Source organism: Notamacropus eugenii, chromosome 3 (assembly GCF_028372415.1).
Source record: "Notamacropus eugenii isolate mMacEug1 chromosome 3, mMacEug1.pri_v2, whole genome shotgun sequence".
Taxonomy (NCBI): domain Eukaryota; kingdom Metazoa; phylum Chordata; class Mammalia; order Diprotodontia; family Macropodidae; genus Notamacropus; species Notamacropus eugenii.
Window position 1 is genome coordinate 271,405,606 of NC_092874.1, and position 14,505 is coordinate 271,420,110.

The window sequence follows — 14,505 nt, forward strand, 5'->3', positions numbered from 1 at the left end:
ACTGACTTTCTACATCCATCTTCACAGGCTTCAATTAATTAATTAATTAAAATTCATTAAACACCTACTATGTTCCAGACACTGTGCTAAGTGCTTGACTTCCTCTATCATTGGTCACTCCCATCACATCCAGGGGACTCTGCCCTGTTCCTATCAAAAGAAACAGAATTTGAGAAAACAGAACAATGAGAGCAGAAGGGTTACCAGAGTGAAGAGGGGCAGGGAGAGAAAATGAGAGAACAAAGCAAGGGCAACTCTGAAGAGGTGAGAAATGATTGCTAGTTACAGGCAGCCAGTTGGAGGACTTTGTAACAGCACTTGCCGGGAGGGTTCTGAGGAATTAGCAGTGGTGGTGACAAACGACCACACCGTAGACAGGATGGAGAATCGAATAGAGGGCTTCAGTCAGGGTCACCCTTGGGGGGAGGGAATGGGTAATACAGTCTGGGAACAGTTAGCAATTAGAAGATGAAAGGTTGGGTTGAGTAATTATAAGGTACAGAGATGAGTATAGCAATAGTTTATTTGTGGAAAGTGGAGGCAGGACTGTGATCAGCAGTCATTCAGGACTTCAGAGGACTGATGGGGAAGCCTGCTTCTAGAGTGGGAATGGAGAAGTGGTAACCTATGGGTGCTAAACCAGCCATGCGTTGAGTTCTTGTTCTCTCTCTGTCTGTCTCTGTCTCTCTGTCTCTGTCTCTGTCTCTGTCTCTCTCTCTCTGTCTGTCTGTCTGTCTCTCTCTCTCTCTGTCTCTCTCTCTCTCTGTCTCTCTCTCTCTCTCTCTGTCTCTCTCTCTTTGTCTCTCTCTCTCTCTCTCTCTCTTTCTCTATCTCTCTCTCTCTCACTGTGTGTGTGTCTCTCTCCCCCCCACCTCTTTCTTCCCTCCCTACCCCCTTTCTCTCCTCTTCCTTTCCTCTCCTTTGTAGTGACACTCCATGGTTCTGATTTTGTCCTTCATGCAGATGACTCCTTTGTCTCCCTGTTTTACACCTTGCTTCATATTTGCAATCAGAGATGATTTAGCAACATCAAACAAAATTCTCTGTGTGGTTAAATCTATCAGAGAATCTTGTATAATTAGAGCATGGACACAGAAGATACCTAGTTTTCTTCTTGTTTGGTATTTAGATAACTGTTTCAAACATTCAGATGCTTTTTTAAAAAATAGCAAACAAACAATAAACTCAGGGGGGCCTCTCCTTTGTTGCATTTTTGCAGCTTTCAAATAGGTGTTATATCTCCCCCTGCCCCCATTACCTCCACCAAGGCATGAACAGTTAAAGAGTATAAAGGCTTTTACAGTGGCCACCCTTTCCAGGAAAATCTCTGTGGATTGGGGGGAGTAACCAGTCTGAATGAGACCAGAGGAACTGAACTGTAATTAAGGTGGAGAAAAGTTATTGGCATGTTAATGTTTTCCTAAGAAGAAATATATAGATTTGGAAGCCTCAGGGGTGATGCTGAGGCTCCAAATAGGATTCGGGAGCTTTTAGAGTAGTGTAGAAAACTGGGGACAATCCAGGAAGTGGAGATGCTGGAAGTGGAATGAGATGGAGACCCATGTACTCTAATGGAAGAGGGGTTATTCGGGGAATCTCAGAGTTTAGGGAAGAGATGCTGAGCCAAAATCTAGGTGACTGCAAGAAGAGCAGTTTCTAAGATTCCCTTTTTAGACATAAAATGCAGCTTGTCCTACATAATTCATGATATTTGGGATAAGATTCATGGAACTAGTCTGAGTTATCATCCCAGGTTTCCTTATGACTTTGGGGAAATGACTAGAATAGGGGATAGAATATTGGATATAAAATCAGGAAAACCTGGATTTGAATCCAGCTCTTCATTTCTCTTCTCTGGGTCTCTCAGTTTACTCACCTGTAAAATTTGGAGTTTGGGCTTAGATGAACTTTAAGGTCTCTTTAAGGTCTAAAATCCTATAATCCTTCTCCCTCGACCCTTAGCATAATGCCTGGTAGATAGCAGGCACTTAATAAATGTTTATTGACTGACAGAACCTAGATCCATTAATTCATTCATGTTTCCACTCATTTATGCATTCATTCTCAGACCCCTGACTAAGAGGAGGTTTATTGAGCTATGGTTAGACCCTTGATGAAGATTCCCTCTGACACCAAATATCATCACCCTTTTAAATGCTTTTCCCCAAGCATCTAGAAACCTTAAAGCCAATTCAACCCCCATAACTTTTCTCTTCATCTTCTCTCAAGTGACCTCTGTAAGGACTTCAACCCTTTCTTTGGGTATCAAGTCTTAGAAGCAGGAGCTGGGTTCCAGTTCTAGCTCTTTCATTATCACTGTGTGATCCTAGATAAGTTCCCAGCCTCTCTCTAGAATGAAAACGATAATTGCAGCAAGACAGTTCTCACATCAATTTGCAGCAAGACAGTTCTCACATCACTGCATTATTTGGTAAATCACCTGGGAACCAAATGAGCATTCACACCTTTGTTCCAATGGGAAAATGCTGGAAGCAAAGTTATCACCAGCTTCACCTCAGGAAGGACTTTGCCAGCAAAGTCGCACAAAACTTTTGGAGAAAAGCTGCTAGCCCTACTGTGTGTACTCTGAGCTATTATGGGGAAAGATGCCAAATAGGAGCCAAATAGAACACTGAGACATATTTGATTTCGGATAGAGGATTGAAATGGACCTGTGACTTTATTTGTATAGGCAAGGTCCTACTATTCAACTCCCACAGATCCCATCTCCATAGGGGATGCTTACTAGGGTAACAGTTATGGGAGGGGCCTGGAAGCATTATGACATGCTTCCTTGATGTTTATGATACTGCTGGCAAAAATTCCTATCCTTTTAATGAAGAATAATTCATTAATCCTATAACAGTATAATAAATCATCCTTTATGAACATGACATACAAGAAAAAATACAAGGCTATATATGGGAACTTTATATTTTCATCTACTAAATGCGTATATATGGGTGTATGGATGGATGGATTTTTGCTCGGTTGGTCCAACTCTTCGTGACCTCATTTGGAGTTTTCTTGGCAAAGATACTAGAATGGTTTGCTCTTTCCTTCTCCAGCTCATTTTCCAGATGAGGAAACTGAGGCAAACAGGGTGGAGTAACTTGCTCAGTGTCTGAGGTCAGATTTGAATTTAAGAAGATGACTCTTCCTGACTTTCAGACCCAGCACTCTTATCTACTATGCTACCTATTATTCTGGGTAACCTTAGAAACACCAATTAATTCAAAGTTCTAAATTTAGTGTCACAGAAATAGAATTTCAGAGTTGGAAGGAACCTCAGAGGCCATCTATTCCAAACAACACCTGAAAAGGAATTCTCTCTACACACTCCCTGACAGGAACCTGTCCTTAATCACTGAATGGGCATTGCCTCAGCCAAACTGAGACCTGTTAAAGACCTTAGCTTAAAAAGGCCAAGGTCTCCCACTGCATCCAGGGCTATCTCCAGCCATCCCGATCTATATTTTGCCATTGGACCCAGATGGCTCCAGAGGAAAAAGTAAGGCTGGTAACTTTTCACAACCCTCTCTCACTTAAATCCAATTCGCTTTTATCACCTTCCTGATGTTACAGCCATCTTCAAGAGAAGGACACACAACAACTTATCTAGCTACTGATTGAAGAATTCCAAAACAGGTGATCAACCACTCCCCTTTAAAGGTCATTCTACTTTTGGATAACTAATCACTAAGAAGTTTTTCCTTATATAATGCCTTAATCTGCCCCCTTTGTAATTCTCGCCTACCACTCCTAGATCTGGGCAATAAAATGGCACCATAGTGCACAGAGTGCTGGGCCTGGAGTTAGGAACTCATCTTCCTGAGTTCAAATCCAGTCTCAGACACTTACTTACTATGTAATTCCAAGAAAGTCCCTTAATCCTGTTTGCCTCAGTTTCCCCATTTGTAAAATGAACTGGAAAAGGAAATGACAAAGCACCCCAGGATCTTTGCCAAGAAAACCCTAAATAGGGTCACAAAGAGTCAGAAACAAATAAATACAACTGAGCAACAATTCCTACCTAGTTCTTCCCTCTGTGACCACGCAAAATAAGTCTAATCTCTCTTATACAGGAGAGCCTTTTAAAATACTTGCCCCCTAAGCTTTCTCTTCTCTTGGCCAAACATCCACAACTCCTTCATCAGATTTTTATATGGCATGGTCCCTAGTCTCCTCACTATCTTGTTTGCCTTTGTTTGGATTTGATCCAGGTTAAAGGCATCTTTTCTAAAATGTGACACCCACAACTTGACTCTGTGCTCCAGGTGCTCCAAGCAGAGCAGATCCCCATAGTAAACTGTCACATTTCTGGTCTTGGATTCTATACCTCTCTTATAGCCTAGGATCTAATTAACTTCTCCTAAATACCAGGCAATGTGCCAAATGCTGGGCATACAAAGAAAGTCAAAAGTTCTGAAGGCACTCACAGTCTAGGGACATCAGAAACCACTTTATCCAACGAATACCTCAGCACACCTTCTTCGCTGTAAAATCCATTACCTTCCCAAATGGTGATTCCCCTGCCTTTGTTCAGAAGACCTCTAGTAAGAAAGGACCCGCTATCTTTTGAGGAAGCTCGTACCATTTTTGGAGAGCTCCAACTCTTAGAATATTTTCAGTTACACCAAAACTAAATGCTTCCCTGTCATTTTCACCTAGTGTTCTTTTTCCCAAATGACAGCCCTTCAAATTCTTAAAGAATGTCCTTCCTTGCCAAAAAAAAAAAAAAATCAACTCTGTTCAGATCATGATGTAGTTTTCAATCTTTTCATCATCTTGGTTGCCCTCTTCTGGTTTGTCCATATTCTTCCTAAAACATGATCCCTCAATAAAGTGCTGGAGATATTCTCTGACTATTGCTTCCTGTGTTCTGGACAATACACTTAATTAAGTCTAAAATCATATCAGCATTCTTTTTAACTGCCACGCATGCCATACTGTTGACTCACGTTTAGTGACTGTAGTTCACTAAAAGTTCCAGATCTTCTTCATAAAAAAGGGTTATCTAATCATTCCCACCCAAACCCCCATCTTGTACTTGCAGAGTTGATTTGTTGAATGCAGATGAAGGCCTTCCTATTGATCTCAATTAAGTTTAACCCCATTAACTTTGGCCCATTTTAGTTTGTCTGGCCATTTGGGGATTTTGACTCCATCATCATCCTATCTCTTAGCCTCCCTCTCAGCTTTGTATCATTGGCAAATTTGATCAGCATTTCTTGGCTGCAGAGTCACACTGATGATTCATTTTGGACTCCAAGTCTAGGAAAACGTCAAGGGAAATGTCAAGTTCTTCCCTTGGCTTCAAAAAAGCAACTTCACAAGTACAGGATGGGGGAGGTGTGGCTAGACACCAGTTGGTGTGGGAAAAAAAAAATAAGGAGCCTAGAACAAATCCCAATAGTTGTACACAGAAATGCACTGTCAATGGGGATTAAACGCAGACAAGTTATTTTGCATTCATTCATTCAATTCATAAGTGTTTCTTAAGTGCCCCTTCTGCCAGGCTCTGAGATGGATGCAAAGCCTAAGACAAAATAGTTCTTACACTCACAAAGCTTACTTTTTACTTAAAGGAAACAACATGTGCACAGATAAGTAAATTACATATATATGTATACATACATACATATATACAGACACATATGTATATATACATACATATTGTGTGTATATATATATATATATATGTATATATATATATATATATATATATATATATATATATATATATATATATAGGAGAGAGAGAGAGAGAGAGAGAGAAATACAACATACGTACAAAGTAATGAGGGCAGTAATAATGGGGGTGGGGGTGGGGGGGTAACCAGGAAAGGTCTCCTGTAGGAGGTTTCACTTGAACTAAACCTAAAAGAAAGAGGAGAGGTTTCAAGAGATAGAAATTTCATGGCTATAGAAATAGCTAGAAAGAATTCATTCTATGACTCCTGTCTCATGCATCTCATGAGTCATATATCTGTGAATTTTTTAAAGCCTCATGACCAGTTTATTATTTTTTAAATAAATTAATTTTTCCCTCTTTGGAAATTTAGACCGTCATTCAACTTGGTGCAGTCTGGAATAAACAGTAGGATAATTTTTAAGGAAACAGAGCTGTCTCCATCAGATCCTTGATGCATCTGCCAACCCTTTAGTTTGAACTTCAGGCTTTGATTATGGCAACTCTGAGACCCTCCCCCCCCCCCCCCCCCCCCCTGCCCCAGTTGATTCTGAATACATAATTACCTCCAGGTCTAAAAGAGAGGATTAACTGGCTTTACTCTAATTGGGTATTTTTGTCTACTTGCTTTAAAAAAAAAAGAAAAATATGGGCCACTGAAACTGAGGGTGTAGCCAGACAGAAGGCAGCCGGGGGTTCAAATGTCTTATCTTTGGCTCCACAGGCTTATAAAAGGGAAGAGTTGACTGAATGCCAACTGGCTTTTACATGCTGAGCAGCCCAACCTTTAAAAATGACAGAAGACCCATCGTCATTAGAAAAAGCAAGGGAAGGGGTGCGAAAGGAGGGGGGTCCTAATGACTCCTGACTGACCTGGTAATGGATGGCCCCATTTGATTTCCTCTGCTCGGCGAATGCCAGATTGCTGGCAGCCTGATCGGCCACAATGCTTTTCATAGGCTTCTGGGTTCCTGGAAATTATGAATGGATGAGACCTTTCGCACAGGCTGGGCCTGAAAGAGGTAAATTGGAAATGCTAAAGGATGATGGGGCTGTAATAATACACCTTGTTTCCTCCTTCTGCTCTCAAGGTTATAGTTGGAAGGCTTGTAATTGGTGAACAACAGGATTAAACCCATCATTAAAAGGTTGTTAGGGGTCTAGGAGCAGGAGTTCCTTTCAAAACGGTAAAGTAGTCAGTCACCCTCACCCCTGAGCCTCAAAAGGCACCAGAGGTCACAAAGGTTTTATTTTTTTCCTTCTAGCTTTTTTCCCCCTTTTTAACAAAGAAGAAGTTCTTGTATTTTTCTTTTTAATTGAGCTGTCTTAGTTTGAAATGCTTTCAAGCCAATTCCCTTAACAAATCACACAGGACTCATTTCTGGGTGCTCTCCTCTATTTAGCTAGGGGCCTCCCAAGAGAAAGACTTTAACCTGAAAGGGAACATTAAAAAGTGAAACCTATAGGCAGGTTTGATTTGGAAGATATTGTTATTTTGTGAGTATAAAAAAATCTAAACAAGTATCTAAACTTGGGCTGCTAGGTGGTGCATTTAGTAGAGCAACTGACCCTGGAATCAGGAGGGCCTGAATTCAGTCTGACCTCAGACACTAGTTGTGTGACCCTGGGCAAGTCACTTAACCCTGATTACCTGGGGGTGGGGGGAGGAAGAGGTATCTAAATTTGAGTTAAGTGGGATCACTAATCTTGTCTCTGGAGTATGTCCGGTAGAGAATTGTTGGTTTAAGAATGTCTACTACAGTAGCTTCAGAAGAGCTGAAAGGGACCGAGGGTTCTTAACCTGGGTTCTGCAAACTTGTTTTTTAAAATATTTTGACAAAATTACAAATATGGAAATGTATTACATAATTATATATGTATAACCTCTATCTCATTACTTACCATCTCAAGGAGGGAGGACACGAGGGAGGGAGCGATAGAATTTGGAACTCAAAACTTCAAATAAAATTGTTTTTTAAAAATTGGTAACAGCATTGCAATATAACTTTTACTTTATGTTCCTATGCATTTTATTTTATGCATTTAAAAACTTTTATCTGGAGAATGGGTACATAGGCTTCACCAGATTGCTAAAGGCCATCCATGATATAAAAGGTCAGAGCCCCTGGTCTGAAGGGCAGATGATAAAATGTGCTTCTTTTCCCTTGGTAGAGAGGTGGGGGAAGGGGGGTGCTAAATGTTGCTCATGCTGAGAGATACAGTCTGCTGTGTTGGTTGGTTTTGCCTGTTTTCCTTTGTTGTAAGAAAGCAGGGTTGTTTACTAAGAAGTGACTTGTAAAAAAAAACAAAAAACATCAATAAAAAATGAATGAACCTTGGTATGTGAATATAAAGGATGTCTGTTCCAAAAAGCTTGGTGCAGGTTTACAATTTAATAACTTCAGAAGGGTAATGGCTACAGACTTATAAAAAACAATATTTGAAAGACTATATGTTTAAATTTTGCAAGTAGTGATAGTTTAAAATAAAAATTAAGCCTAACACTATCTTATGCTATATGTCACTGTAATCAATTTTCGAATTTGGTAAAAATTTTCATGAGAAGCTACCCAGAAATTGAAAGAATTGCATTTGTAATTTTAGCCTTAAATTACCCAGAGAGTGAAGTTTGAGATCATACATGACAATTTGATGTGACCCTACAAGGAAAAAAAATCTAATGGAGCTACATCAGGGGCTTAAGGTGGAAAGCAAGAGGACTCTTTCTGTCTTTGATAATGGCAAATGTGGGGTTTCACTAGCTGATTCTGAATTACCTCCTGGTCTAAAAGAAAGGATAATCTGGTTTTACTCTAACTGGGTATTATTGTCTAGTAGGAAAAAAAAGTGAAACTATCATTTATGCAACCTATGACAGGGCGCCTTGTTTTGTTCAAATTAAAAATGCATTATTCAAAATTCACAAAGCTAAATAAGTACAAAGGAAATTAAACAAGGAAACTTTCTAAGGTTTTCGTTGTAAGTCGGTAGGTTATACTTCTGAAGTTATTAAAGCTTAAAACTGCACTGAGATTTTTGGGATAGTTTATGTAACAAGGAACTCAAAAGTTAGCATTCTCATCACCTCTACTAATCGTTGGGGTCCCTCAAAACTCTGTGTTAAGCCCTCTTCTCTTTTTTTACTCTGTCCTATCTCCCTTGGTTGGGACAACGAGATGGACAGAGTGCTGGGTCTAGAGTCAGGAAGACCTGAGTTCAAATTCAGCTTCAGATACTTACTAGCTGTGTGACCCTGGGCAAGTCACTTTACCCTGTTTGCCTCAATATCTTCATCTGTAGAACAAGCTGGAGAAGGAAATCCAAACCACTCCAGTATCTTGGCCAAGAAACCTCCAAATGTGGTCATGAAGAGTTGGACACAACCGAACAAGGAGATGCTATACTTGTGAAATGCTGCAGGCATTCTCAGATGAGGTCAGTGTACTATTAGTTTTCCTTAACTATTTTATTTTGTTTTAAGAGACCTCTCAGGAAGTGGGAGTCATCTGTAAAAGTGTGTAGTGTAAAAACAAAAATACATCAATAAAACTTTTAAAGAAAAAAGAAAGTGTGTCCCTCAAGCAGCCTGAGTGAAGGCTGATTGTGACCCCTCCAGCTCACAGATTTCCTTTCTTCCTTATTAAAGGGATCTTTTTCCTTATTATTGCTAGAGAGCTACATTTAGTGTATGTTGTCAATTCTACCACGTTCAATAAAAAAGAGGTGAGGATGGTAAAATGCTCAAAGACAGAGTAAACTTTTAGCGCTGTTGTCCTGTTTTTGTTGTCTTGGATAGAAGAATTTTATTTTGGATAAATATTCTAGGTTATTTTCGTGTTTCACTTCATTCAAATCAGCAAGCATTAATTAAATGCAAAAATCTATTTGCAATTGAGGTGCAAAAGCTGATTTGAGACTGCAATAAAGAGGGCAAATTTCCTCATCACTTACCAGCCTTAGAGTCCAAATTTGAGTCAGGATGTGGAGCAGAATAACTCAAGAGTAGGAGCCAATAGTGTTGAGTTTTATGGCCAACTTAATTACTCCTTAGCTGTATGGTTTAAACCAAATTACTTAACCCCTTCTGATGTGCCTCTGATTCCTCAAGAATGAAGCAGATAGAATCATACCTGCCCCATCTACCTCATAGAGTTGATAGGAGGATCAAATGATATTAAAAAAGAATCCGTCTTTGCAGTGTGAAGAGGAATATAAAATTGGGGATCCTCATTACTATTTGTAGTTGTTCAGTCATTTCAGTCTTATCCAACCCCTAGTGACCTTATATGGGGTTTCTTGGTAGAGTGATTTGCCATTTCCTTCTCCAGCTCATTTTATACATGAGGAAACTGAGGCAAACAGAGTTTAGTCATTTGCCCAGGGTCACACAGCTAATAAGTGTCTGAGTCAGGATTTAAACTCAGGAAGATGTGTCTTCCTGATTCTTGGTACTCTATCCACTGAGACACCTAGCCACCCATTAGTATTTATATCTAAGCAAAGAAATAGAATGGTTAAGTAATTTGGCTTAAACCATACAGATAAAGAGTAATCAAGCTAGCCATAGAACTCAACTGTTGGCTCCTAGTCAGGTTATCTTTCTCCATATCATGACTCAAATTTGGACTCTAAGGCTTATAAGTGATGAGAAAATTTTCCATCTTTATTGCAGATAATATACCATAGTGGTTCCAAAAACCTTGGAATCCGGTCATTTCACTTCTGACAGATACTAGCTTTATGGTCATGAGTACATGCCACTTGTTTTGTATCACTGCACTTGCATCATCTATATCAAATTGCTTGCCTTTTTCAAAGAGGGGAGAGAATCTGGAACTCAAAATTTATATATATATAATATACATATATGCTATATACATGTATATATAACATATACATGTATATATAACATATATGTATACATATATGTTGTGTGTATATAATATATACATATGTATTATATGTGTGTGCATATGTATTATATGTGTGTATTACATATAATTGGAAAAAATATATAAAAATTTGAAAATAAAAACAAATTTAAATGAGTATATATCACTTAACCTAATCACTTCAATCAGGTTTCTAGGATTGTAAAATGAATAGGAGAAACAATGTTGAATTAGGAGTTCTAGAACCTAGGTTGAAATCCTGGCTTTGCCAGCTTGGGACACAGGCAACTTTGAAGAAAATCATTTCTCCTCTCTGCCTCAATTTCTCCATGCATAGAATGAGAGGATTGTACCAGAAGACCTCTTTGGTCTTTTCCAGTTCTAACTCTATGAATGGTATTAGAACAAGGTTTTGTAACCCGGGTATTCACAGACCTCTAAGAAATAATTTAAAGATAATCCCATAAGCTTGGATGGAGAGGAGGGGGGTGGAATGCAGTTTTGTTTTCACTAAACTGGAATTAGAGTCAACTAAGTGGCACAATAGATAACTGAGCGTAGAGTCAGGAAGAATTGAGTTCAGATTTTACCTCAGACATTTAGTAGCTGACTGTGTAAACCTGAGACAGTCACTTAACCTCTATCTGCCTCACTTTCCTCACCTGTAAAAATGGTGCTCATAGCCTCCCAGGTAACACATTCATTCAGGATATGAGAAGAAAATGAAATAATAATTGTAAATAATTAGCACTGTGCCTGATACCTAGTAGGAACTTAATAATGCTACTTTCCTTCCTTCCTGCTGTGTTGCTCAGTCATTCCAGTCATGTCTAACTCTGTGACCCCATTTGGAGTTTTCTTGGCAGAGATCCTGGAGTGCTTTGCCATTTCCTTCTCCAGCTCATTTTACAGATGAGGAAATTGAGGCAAACAGGGTTAAGTGACTTACCTAGGGTCACACAGCTAGTAAGTGTCTGAGGCCAGATTTGAACTCAGGTCTTCCTGACTACAGACCCTGAACTCTATTCTCTGTGCCACCTACCTTTCCACATAACTAAAACTTAATTTATTTTTCAACTATTTAAAAACTGTCTCTTTTCCCTAAGAAAAGGTACATAAGCTTCACCAAACTACCAAAGAGATCCACGACACACACAAAAAGACTTAGAACCCCTACCATAGTGAGAAGATAGAGGACCAGGTTTGGAGTCAGGAAAACCTGGATTCTAGTCCTACATCTGATACACCCTCACTATGTGACTTCTCAGGGCTCCATGTATCTCTCTCAGAAGAGTTGTTGCTATGCATCAGTGGAGAGACATTCTGCACCGTTCCCCATACAAATGAAATCACAGACCTGGGTACCTATACGTATATTCATATGCCTATGCTCACAGAAATACAAATATACATGTGTCTATGTATGTGTGTACATGTATGCATGATATGTTTCCATAAATACAAACATGCATGTGTGTATATGTGTATGTAAGTGTAGATCTTAAAAAACTAGGAGGAAAGCTACCCATGATGTCCACTGGCATTTTAGGTGACTGAAATGAACAAGCCGATAGAATCCAGCAGATGTCTGTTTTGTGTTTATCTGCTATGGGGTGACCCCCATACATCTCTTGCCTGACATGAATGTCATCGAGCTGTTTGAATTACCCTTTCCCATCACATCCAAATTCCTGCACTTCCGAGAATGACCATATAAGGAAGCCATAGACAGGGCAGATAAGCAGAATGGAATGGAGTGGCAAGAGGTTACTATTCCCTCCCTACCCCCCTAAAAAAAAAAAAAGGAGAGGGATTTTTAATCTACCATACAAAAGACACACTGTTTAAGTCAATCCAGTCCTGTTAGAAAAGGCCATCAGACTGCAGGATATTCATCCAACCTAGTGGTCAAGCCACTTTTCTCCCTGGTCCCTCTGAGGGGGTTGGAGTTCCTTTCTTGGAAGTCATTACTATTCACTGTAATACGTTCATTCATAGCACCATTTGCAGGATCCCAACCTGGTCTTCACAACCACTGGACTCCATGGCCAGCATTGAGGTCACTCTCCTGCACTTCATTTTTTTTTTTCAAATTCCATTTCCAATTGCTGCTGCAAGGACACGGGACCCCAGAAAAATCAAAGCATGCCTGGTGATTAATCAACAAACCAAGGCAATGCTCCTCTTTAGACCCTCTGTGAAGTGGGTGATGGAAATTAAAATACATTTTCATGCTCATTTTGGAGGGGCTAGAAAACTGACATAGTCAACAGAAATAAAACAGTGCTTCAGCACACTGCTTCCAGAGAACAGGACAGAATTCTGTAAAAGGTGATCAAAGAGACAGCAGTGTGGACAGGATCACACTGAAGGTTCAAGTAGGAGAAGAGAAGGGAATAAGCATTTATATATCACTTACTATGTGCCAGGCATTGTGCTAAGATTAATCCATTAGATCCTCACAACCCTGGGAGGTAGGTGCTGTTATACCCATTTTACAGTTGAGGAAACTGAGGCAGGCAGAGGTTAAATGTTTTCTTCAGGGTCACACAGCTAGTAAATACTTGAAGTTGGATTTAAATTGAGATCTTTCTGACTCCAGGAGCACTTCCACCTGGTAGTCTCAACGAAGGTCACATAAGCAAACTTTTGTCAACCTTAAAGCCTGATGGTATTGCTGCTGTTCAATGATTTTCAGGCACATCTGACTCTTTGTGACCCCTTTTGGGGTTTTCTTGACAAAGATACTGGAGTATATTGCCATTTCCTTCTTGCTCATTTTACAGATGAGAAAACTAAAGAGAACAGGGTGAAGTGACTTGTCCAGGATCCCACAGCTGTTAAGTGTCTGAGGCCAGATTTGAACTCAGGGAGAAGACCAGCCAGCGCTCTGTCCGTGGAGTCACCTGACTGCCCATACAAATGCTAACTTTCATTATTTTTGTTGTTTTTGTCTAGTCCTGGAAGTAGCTAAGTGGCATACTGGACAATGTGCTGCACCTGGAGTCAGGAAGACATATGTTCAAATTTGAGCTAGTTCTATGACCTTGGGCAAGGTTCTAGAAGTATGATTATCCCCATTTTACAGTTGAGAAAACTGAGGACCAGAGTAAACTTGCTCGTGATCACACAGTACGCACAAGAAGTAAGATTTGAACCTGGATCTTTTGTACTCTAGATCTAGCACCCTGTCTCTTAGTTTCTAAGTATCTTACTCCATGGGCTCCTGCCATTTTAAGAGTTGGTCCAGACTGAAGGATTGATCCAGCAGACCAATCAGTCATGCACATTTCCCCTCTCTCTCCCTCTGACTCTCTAGATCAAAGCTGAAAGCACTAGGATTTATACCTATATTTTAGGGTATCTATTCTAATACACTTCCCTGGATCAATTATCTTCTCTATGCTCATAGCATAACCTATCTATACTTTTTCATCCTGTGGAATTCTTATGCATGCCCTCCCATAAAGACTTCATGGAGAATCTACCAAAAGTACTAGAGATCTTTCACCATCTAGGTAGGTCTTTTAGCTTTCCTTGGGTACCAATAAAATATCTACTATCCTTCATCCCTGTCTGGTCCACCTGTTCCAACAGGCTGACATTTCCTATACACCTCTACTAATCTACATAGGAAAAGATGGCACCCTGACTCAATGCCACTTCTTACCAAAATTAAATGAATTCAAACCATCTGTGTAGAGATATAGGCTCATAGGAATTAGTGAAGCAGCTTCTGAGAACAAACCTAGGGGCGCCTCTTGTCAAGAGAGAGGGATAGCTTGGGAAAACTCTGAAAAGAGCTTATTTTAGGGGCACAGGCCCATGACTATCAGGTTTCCCATGGATCTGAAAGGCATTTCTCTCTGAGAAAAATATCTGCTAACGATCTCTCCCAGTGGACTTCCATTCAGCTGCAGA

General features: G+C 39.9%; 1 long non-coding RNA gene across 1 annotated transcript; it reads left to right on the forward strand.

The window, feature by feature from the left end:
• The first annotated feature begins 6,426 nt into the window (after positions 1-6,426).
• LOC140531532 (uncharacterized) lies at positions 6,427-14,153 on the forward strand. The gene is made up of 3 exons (XR_011976358.1): positions 6,427-6,714; positions 8,993-9,127; positions 13,371-14,153. It is a non-coding gene; the product is annotated as an uncharacterized lncRNA (long non-coding RNA).
• The last annotated feature ends 352 nt before the right edge of the window (positions 14,154-14,505 follow it).